The following is a 9,161-nucleotide window of genomic DNA, read 5'->3' as shown; positions in this document are numbered from 1 at the left end:
TGCTTACACACTTCCAGGCTTGTGGCACTGCTTTGGATGGGTTCTGGCCAAGAGCATATTGGAGGAGGTGGATCTGCAGAAATGCACAAGGGAGAGTCACAAGGCATTAGCAAGATTTGCACAGATCCTCTGTGAGAGGGGACCTGGAGTGGAGGGCTGGCTGGAGGGGGCATGTCTGCAAGGGAACATGTGGATGGAGCATACTGTTAGCAAGTTAGGTAGTGAGTGTCAGCACAGCCCTGGTTCTTGCAGGTGACCATGTTTTTATGCTGGTGAATAGGGGAGAGAAATGGTACTTGCCAGCTCTTTTGTTCCTGGAGACTCCCAAGGATCCCTGCCTGCCCCTTTAGCAAGAGTTCTGAGATTAGTAAACAAATCTCCCTCCCATATACCCAAGGCATTTTTCAAACTGCTGGTAGGCTACATCTCCTTTGGGCTGTTTATTGTGCTGTGTCTTTAATGGTAAGGACTCAGTTTCCTCTCACCCTCCTGGCAGTCCCAGAGTTAAGCCTGCTGATGTTTAAAGTTCCAGATTTTAAGTCTCACTGATTATAAGAACTCATGAAATTTGGCCCCTCCGGTTTTCAAAGTCAAATTTATGGAGATTCATCTTTCCCCTGTGGGCTCCCCAGTGTGATAATCCATTCTCTCCCCTCTCAGTGCCTACAGTGTCTCTCCCTTCCATGGACAGTCCCACAGGTCCATTTAGCTCCTGACCATGTCTCAACCCTTCTTATCCTCTCCAATGCAGCCTCTTCTCTATATTTAGTTTTGGAGAGTTTGTTCTGTCAGTCTTTGGGTCATTTTCTGGATTATTTCCACTGATATGAATGTTATCTAGTTAGTGAGCTTAGGGTCCTCCTACTCCATATTCCCTGGATGTCAACATCTCTAACTATTTCTGAACAACCAGGATTATAAAACAAAAAATAAATCATGATTCTGCAAGCATTTTTGTTTTCCTTGTAAAGTATATGCCATATGCTTAAGAAAAAAAAAAATCAATAGGTGATGATTTACATATTCCTAAATCATCACAACTGATTTTGGATAGAGGATGTATCAGATATTAAATTGATAAGAATAGATACTACACTTGATCTTAGCCAAAAAGCTGAAAAGAAATCACAACTGATTTTGGAAAAGACTTTTGATATTAAAAAGCTTTTTATTGTTGTTATAATCATACACTCTGTCCTGTGGAAAAATACATTCTAATAGTTCTTAAATGTATTTAAAATCAAATATTTAGTTTGAAACTCTGAATTTGTAGATTTTTAGGGGGACACAGTACAAGGGGGTATTTTGGACATTGTAGAATGATCATTCGCATTTGTAAGAAAGAATTCCAGTAGGCACAGAATGTCTGAGAGCAAGATGATTACACAACAGACACTGCTTTCCTGTCTCTTTGTTCTTCTGAACACCCACAGAATACTCAGAAACATCCATCTATCTAAAAAGATATTTTACTAACATTGGCACAGAATGTCACAACAAAGTAATTGTAGATGGGCAAGACTGGCATAAACATGTAAAATAGCATGAATACTGGTGTTTGAACCAAACAATTGATATGCAAAATCATAGAGGAAGCTGAAGAACAGGACAAAATACATATAATTACTACACTTTGTCATGGACAGTATAATAACTTGGAAAAGGAACTTGACTGCAGAAATACTCTGTATGGTATGGAGAGACACTTTTATTTATTATTTGCCAGAACTTCAAATGCCATTTAGTGGCTAGAAAAATAAGTTGAGTCTATGTACTTTCTGGGCAATCAGGCAGGTTCTTTCTGGCACACAATGAGGAAATAAGCTTTACCAAGGTTCTGTTCCAAGGTCCTGCCAAGAAACAGGTCTGGTGTAGGATTACTTCCCTTAGTCAAGCAGTCCATTTTCTTCTGAGTGTTACTAAACATGTTAGGTATTAGGATGTGGAATTTCAAAATAGCAAAAGAAAGTCACAGGAAGAAATGCAGATGGTTCAGGGCCTTGCCTTCAGAAGCCCGATTAGCAAAATGTCTAAAGACCAATCTCTCAAGAGAACACTTGCATTTAACCAAATTATAACAATAAACATAATTGCTATATATTATTTCACAGTAATAAAAAAAATCAATATTGCTGAAATAGCTGAAGTCTGTATGACCAGCATATTCCCTCTCTGTAGGCACTTACATGGAATCTAAGTTATAGTCAGAAGGTTGCTTTGTGAGAATGGAATCAAAACAAGGGACACTAGATAGATTGGATTTTTAATGCTACCAAGCTAAGTCACAATAAAATTGATATTACCAATGGAACTAAAATTCTTGACTCTCTTGGTAGCAATATCCTGTCCCCATTTTCACACTAAAAATATCTGTAAATATGAAAATATTATGATTAGAGTCCCTTAATCTCCTGGACAATACTTGTATGGACTCTGCCAATCTACCTCTATGATGCTCCTTTTCTATTTCAGTGTCTCACCATTCCCTACCACCTTCTGATTTTCCTTAGATTTGATAATAACAAAGCAACTTGGAATCAAATCTTCTGGGCTTTGGAGTCATCAGTCAGGTTCCAGCAGGAAAGAGCACATTCCAGATAGTTCATATGAAGAAAAATTAATGGGTTGATGTGAGTCACTCAGAAACTACTACCAGTTAGAAGTTGTTATGACCACTAATTCTGTAGGGATTCTAGCAGTTGAGTAAAAGTGAGAATCATGGAGGATACTGCCAGACAGGATGTGTAATCACAGAAGGGCTTGAATACCACTAGTAATGAAGTGCTGAAGTAAGAAGGGCTTGGAAAAAGAAGGACTCTGTTCTTTTTCTTCTCCTACCCTAACACTTCCTGCTGGGGCTTCCTGTTTGCTTAAGGTCATGGGAGGTCAAGGAAGCATCGATAACTCAATCCACAGAAGTCAGCCTCCCAGGAAATAGAACAAGAAAGAGAAGGGGTAAATATGGATATTGTGGTGGTTGTGGAGAGGGGAATAAAAGATAATAACCAGCATAGGAGCCATTGTACATCTTTCTAGAGACCTTTTGTCTTAGTCTGCTCAGGCTTCTATAAAAAAATATAACAGACTGGGTGGCTTATAAATAGTAGAAATTTGTTGCTCACAGTTCTAGAGGCTGGAAATTCAAGATCAGGGTACCAACATTTTCGGGGTTTGGTGAGAGCCCTTTTCTAGGTTGTAGATTGCTGACTTTTCTCTGTATCCTAATATGGTGGAAGGGGACAAGGGAGCTTTCTCAGGCCTCTTTTATAAGAACACTAATCCTATGGGGCACCTGGGTGGCTCAGTAGTTAGGCGTTTGCCTTCAGCTCAGGTCGTGATTCCAGGGTCCTGGGATCGAGCCCCACATCGGTCTCCTTGCTCAGCGGGGAGCCTGCTTCTCCCTCTCCCACTCCCCCTGCTTGTGTTCCTGCTCTCGCTATCTCTCTGTCAAATAAATAAAATCTTAAAAAAAAAGAACACTAATCCTATTCATGAGGACTCCAACTTAATGGCCTAATAACCTCTCAAAGGCCCCACCTCCTAATACCATCATCTTGGGGCTTAGGATTTCAACATAAGACATTTGGGATATAAACATTCAGACCATATCACCTTTTATATTTATACACGGGCTCACTGTGTTCTATTTTTATATACTCTAGAAGGAGAGTCTTGTTTATTTCATATCCAATGCCTTGGTTACAGAGTCTTTACTGTAGTCCCCCAAGCACTGAAATTATAGTCTAGAAACACTAGACTGGTTCAGTACTGGAACCATGGAATTGGTGAACATTGGGAACAGATCTAAAAGTCAAAGCTAAATTTGTTTATTCTCTAATGTGCGACAGAATATAGGCATGGGAGAATTAAGATAATAAGGAGGAACAAGATGGGCATGGCAGTGAGAATACGTGTTGATGGGGATACATGCATTCCATGGCCCTGAATAACTACTGTATACCAAGACACAGTTGCTTATTTTAATTACGAAGGAACTCTAATACTACTGCTGCCTTACACACCCAGGAATTCTCAACCAGGAGAGAGAAGAGATAAAAAGATAGCATTAGTTGGAAAGTCAAAGCCACTGAGTAATTTCTAGGGACTAAAAAGAGAAAATTTGACTTGACATTGCTTTCAAATAATAAGTTATTAAGCAAGTCTACCACTAAATATAGCTGAAATATACAATGATTAAAGAAGGGAATATTTACATAAATAAATTCTTGTGGGCAAAGTATCAGAAAAAAGCCAAAAGCTAGAAACAGAGGGTATGATTAAATTGTTTTGGTCAGGTAAGTTTTCTCAAATACTTATATTTTTATTTGTTTTATCTTTTATCTTAAAAAAGTGTGATTTTTACACTGTTACCAAACAAACAAAATTGTGACTTATGTTTCATTATTTAAGTAACTTATTTCATGTACTTTTGACAGTTCTATTTGAAAGAAGTGGAAACTCATCTTTTTTTTTTTTTTTTTTGACAGTTGAGGAGAGTGGTTTTCTACCCCCTGATGATTCCCTGATTTATATTTTGGAAGGATGATTTCCTTAGCTAATTGATAAGTGAATAATTATTCTTTTTTTCTCTCTCTTTTTTTAAATTTTATTATGTTATGTTAATCACCATACATTACATCATTAGTTTTTGATGTAGTGTTCCATGATTCATTGTTTGTGTATAACACCCAGTGCTCCATTCAGTACGTGCCCTCTTTAATACCCATCACCAGGCTAACCCATCCCCTCTAGAACCCTCAGTTTGTTTCTCAGAGTCCATACACAGACCTGTACTTCTGAGACGAACCATGAATAATTGTTCTACACCTATCATTCATTTAGCACAGACCTGGGTTCCGGGCATTGCAGAAGCACTATAAAATATGGTTCTTGCCTCAAGGAGCTTATGATCTGACCTGCAAGAGAAAACACACACATCTAGCATTAGGGATTATACAAAAACAATGTAAATTAAGTATTATAATGTATAATAGACAACCGTAAGTGCTGGGACACAGTAAGGGCTGGAATACTTAGAAAAGATAACATGGATGAAGTGGAACTTAATTTAGTTTGTAAAACATGAATAAGATTTACAATTGCAAAATAATAATTAGTAATTGCTTTTCGGCCTTTTGGCTATCATCAAGTGTGGAATAAGATTTGCACAGGTGAAGCGGTAAGAAGGAGATTACCAATATGAATAACATCTTAGTCATAAATGTTGTAAGTATTTGCCCAACATGCCTTTTCCTGTTTGATTTTGCTTATGGTGCTCCTACTATGCAGAAATTTAAGGGTTGGTGTATTTAAAGTTTTAAATCCTTTGTTTTGCAATTTATTTTATTGTTCTTATGTTTAGAAAATCCCTCTGTATCTAGAAAGTTAAATATTAGTTTAAATATTGTTTTGGAATTTTATGTTTATGTTTCAACAATTGACTTTTCATCTGTCAATTTATTTTCATATATTTTGTGATATACAAATACACAATTTTTTATATGTTGATTTTCTATAACAGCATTTTTTGGGTACTGATTCATAACTTCTCAGTTGTTTGTTAAACATCCTGTCTTTACATGTTAAATTCTAATGTATGTTAGATTTTATTTCAGAATTAGATTACTTTTACCATTAATCTGTCTTTAGATTCTTGTACTAGTACATTTTAATATTATTTTACATTTATAATATATCTTAGCATTTTGGGTTTTTTTCAGATATTTACTTGCTATTTTTGTCTGATTATTCCCCAGGTGCCCTTGAAATCATTTTGTCAATAAACAAAAATTCCCATTGTGATATATTTTATTTTTTACTACTACATTTCACTACTATTTTTTTAACACTTTCAAGTTTTGTCATATCTTCCTACATATACTGTAGCCAAACTAGATTTTGTCATTTCCTTGCTTTTCCACTGTCATGCATTTACTCATTCTTTTTCTTCATCTTTACCTACTGAAATTCTATTCATCCTTCAAGGTTCATTTCACATTACCTCCTGATCTTTGATGAGTCCTTTTCCTGATCAGCTTGTATTACTGTGTTTATTCTTTGTGTACAATTGGTCACCTTTTGCATTATTTTAATGTTGACTGTAAGATCTTTGAGAGAAGCAGTAGCAAGTTAATTTTTGTTTCCCCAACAACTAACATAGTGCCTAGGATGTCCACCTTTTGTGTAAAAAGCCTTGGGACTTTTTAGATGCCAGCATAGTTGGTACAGGTTTTTGCTAGTGTTATTGACAACTGTGACATCACTATCACATATGCTAATAGAAAGCATGGAAGCAGATGTTCTTAGGAGTAAGGATTTAAAAGGTCTGTGGATATGGATATTATTGATATTTTTGGGGAGAAAAAAATTATTTACCCTTTCAGAATTATTCTAGCTGGCCTAAGAATCAAATAGACATGAGACAGATTAATAGGAAAAAATCAAACAAAAGTTTAATAACATGTATAACTCCTGTATGCATAGAAGAGACCTAGGAAAGTTGATTAACTTACTAAAATGGCCAAAGCCATCACCTTAAAAACCATCTCCAGCTAAAGACAAAAGAAGATGTTGGGGGTAAGGAATCAGTTACGGAAAGTTACCAGGAAAAATATGGTAAAACAAGGGGAAGGGTATGCAGAATTAAATCCTTGCCTTCTCCATTGATAAGAGTTTCTAGATATTTAAAGTCATCATCCTCTTATACAGTATAGAGGGAGACACCATTACCAATGGAGATTTCCCTTTACATGTAAATGTCTCTTACAAAAGGGAAACTTCTACTTGGTTTTTAGAGCTTTTCTTGTGTCTCCAGTTCCTTAAAAATAAACAGCTTAGGATAATCAATATGCTAAAGAGGTATATCTTGGAGTGGCAAATTTTGTTCCCCTACAATATGGAAAAGTCTATCGTCAGAGGACTGTTTCCTTACAGGATGCTAATAATTCTATTACTCTTATTAGTACTTTTTTTTGAGTCATCCATTTCATAAAACTTTTTCAAAAATTATCCTCAAGTTCTATAAAGAATGAAAAATGAAGATGCTGTTCTTTTCTAATTTGGTATTATTCACAAGCATGACTCTCAGTTCATTTCTTATACTCTAGCAGGTATTTTCTATCACAGGATCTATTTCTAAATTACAAGAGGTAATATACATTTTAATTAGATCCCTGTTATTGATCTAAAAACCGCAAATGAAATAATTACTTAACATTCTGTCTTTAAGATTTTATCTATTTTTAACGACTAAATTCTACTTTCATGTTTAAAAAATTCAGCACTTAATCAGCAATTATGAACATAAAAATAAATTCTAATGATGTAATAAAATATAGTACATAAAATATAACTGGTGGTTAATTAAGAGATAATGCCTGCAGTACTGAATAGTGTCATCCTTTGGCACAAATATTAAGGTGAAGGAAAGTCATTGTTTAAAAGCAGGAAAGTAATTTTAAAAACATCACATTTATGCTGCAGCCTGATTTATAGGAATACCACCAGACAACAAAGACAAGGAGAGCTGTATATGAGAATGGTGTTTACATGCCCATCCACTCTCTGCAAAAGATGCCTTCCTGTCCTTAGGTAAAATGTCCTACCTGACTAGTTTTCTCATTTGTAAAAAGGAGAAAATATCTCTTCTTTAATTGCTTCATATTATTTTAATAATTGCAAAATAGAGTCAAAGATAGGGAAGAATATTAACAAGTTAAGCAATGTTATACAAATGTGGGAGAAGGTTTAAAAAGCACACACACACACACACACATACAAAACAGACATAAGCTGCACCTGTATTGGTTTGAGGGAGGACTGTTTTAGTTAATTAGAAATGTATGCTCCACAATAGTTTTTTTTCAGTTACTCTTCAGTATATGTTCAGAGACACATAAATGAAGTAGGATGAAACAGAGAGTCATTTAAGTTATCCATTTCTGAAAAAAAAAAAAAACACACTAGGGACTTGTAAGATACATTTCCTAGGCTACTTCTATGATTTAAAATCTATAATTTTAGTAATAAAAAGTATTTTAAATAATTCTAACAGCAGAAGATTATAAAGAATATCAAATTATATACTAGAGATGTAAGATCTATCCAATAAGGCAACAAAATCTAGGATAATTTAAAAAATTTAAATGTCATTAAATTGAAGTGATTTTCAAAAACGTACTTTGTAATGAATCAAAATGCCTTTCTTTGTGTGTGCTATTATTTCGTTTATATATTCATTACTAGTTGTGATATTGTTATTTATAAGAAATATATGTTTGATCATTCAGATGACCAAAATATATTTTTTATATATATTTAGTCTTTGTCCACAGTTCTTGGCTCATAGCTCCCCAAACCCTTGGAATTTTCTGAGCAGTATGTGCTATGGTGAGCGCTGTGAATTGTGTAAGACTGATGAATCAGAGACCTGTACCTCTGAAACAAATAATACATTATATGTTAAAAAAAAAAAAAAAAGATAGTAGGAAGAGAAAAATGAAGGGGGAAATCAGAGGGGGAGATGAACCATGAGAGACTATGGACTCTGAGAAACAAACTGAGGGTTTTAGAGGGGAGGGGGGTGGGGGAATGGGTTAGCCCAGTGATGGGTGTTAAGGAGGGCATGTATTAAATGGAGCACTGGGTGTTATACACAAACAATGAATCATGGAACACTACATCAAAGACTAATGATGTAATGTATGGTGGTTAACATAACATAATAAAATTAAATTTAAAAAAAAGCAATAGAAACATCTTTTGTTATATTTGGTCTCTTCTCCTCAGTTCCTAAAATTGTTTCAGAGCCATAAAGGTGAAATTGGTACCTTATTATACATAACAAGCCCCTTTCCACCACAACTGGGTTTATGTTAATGAAGGTGACTTTTGGAAAGCACCTAAGGATGCGGTCTCATTGCTAGGGGAACCAACCATGAATAGAGGTTTGGAACTTTCAATCCCATTCCCTGATTTCTGGGGAGCAGAGAAGGGCTATAGGTTGAATCAGGCATCAATGGCCAATGAGTTAATCAATCATGTACTTATGTAGTGAAGCCTCCATAAAAACCCAGAAGGAAGAGCTTCCAAGTTGGGGAACCAGAACACTTTCATGTGCCATTCTGCTGGACGCCAAGCTCCACTAGGACAGAAGTTCCTTT

The 9,161-nt window shown here is 35.5% G+C and overlaps 1 pseudogene; it reads right to left on the bottom strand.

Moving 5' to 3' along the window:
• Positions 1-1,003: 1,003 nt before the first annotated feature.
• On the bottom strand, positions 1,004-1,126 carry LOC123851810 (U2 spliceosomal RNA; annotated as a pseudogene).
• Between the last annotated feature and the right edge of the window lie 8,035 nt (positions 1,127-9,161).

Source organism: Mirounga angustirostris, unplaced genomic scaffold, assembly GCF_029215605.1.
Source record: "Mirounga angustirostris isolate CCGP_5_RB_7025 unplaced genomic scaffold, mMirAng1.0.hap1 SCAF_11, whole genome shotgun sequence".
Classification (NCBI taxonomy): Eukaryota; Metazoa; Chordata; class Mammalia; order Carnivora; family Phocidae; genus Mirounga; species Mirounga angustirostris.
Note: the sequence above shows the minus strand (reverse complement) of the source record. Positions and strands in the feature narration are given on the sequence as shown.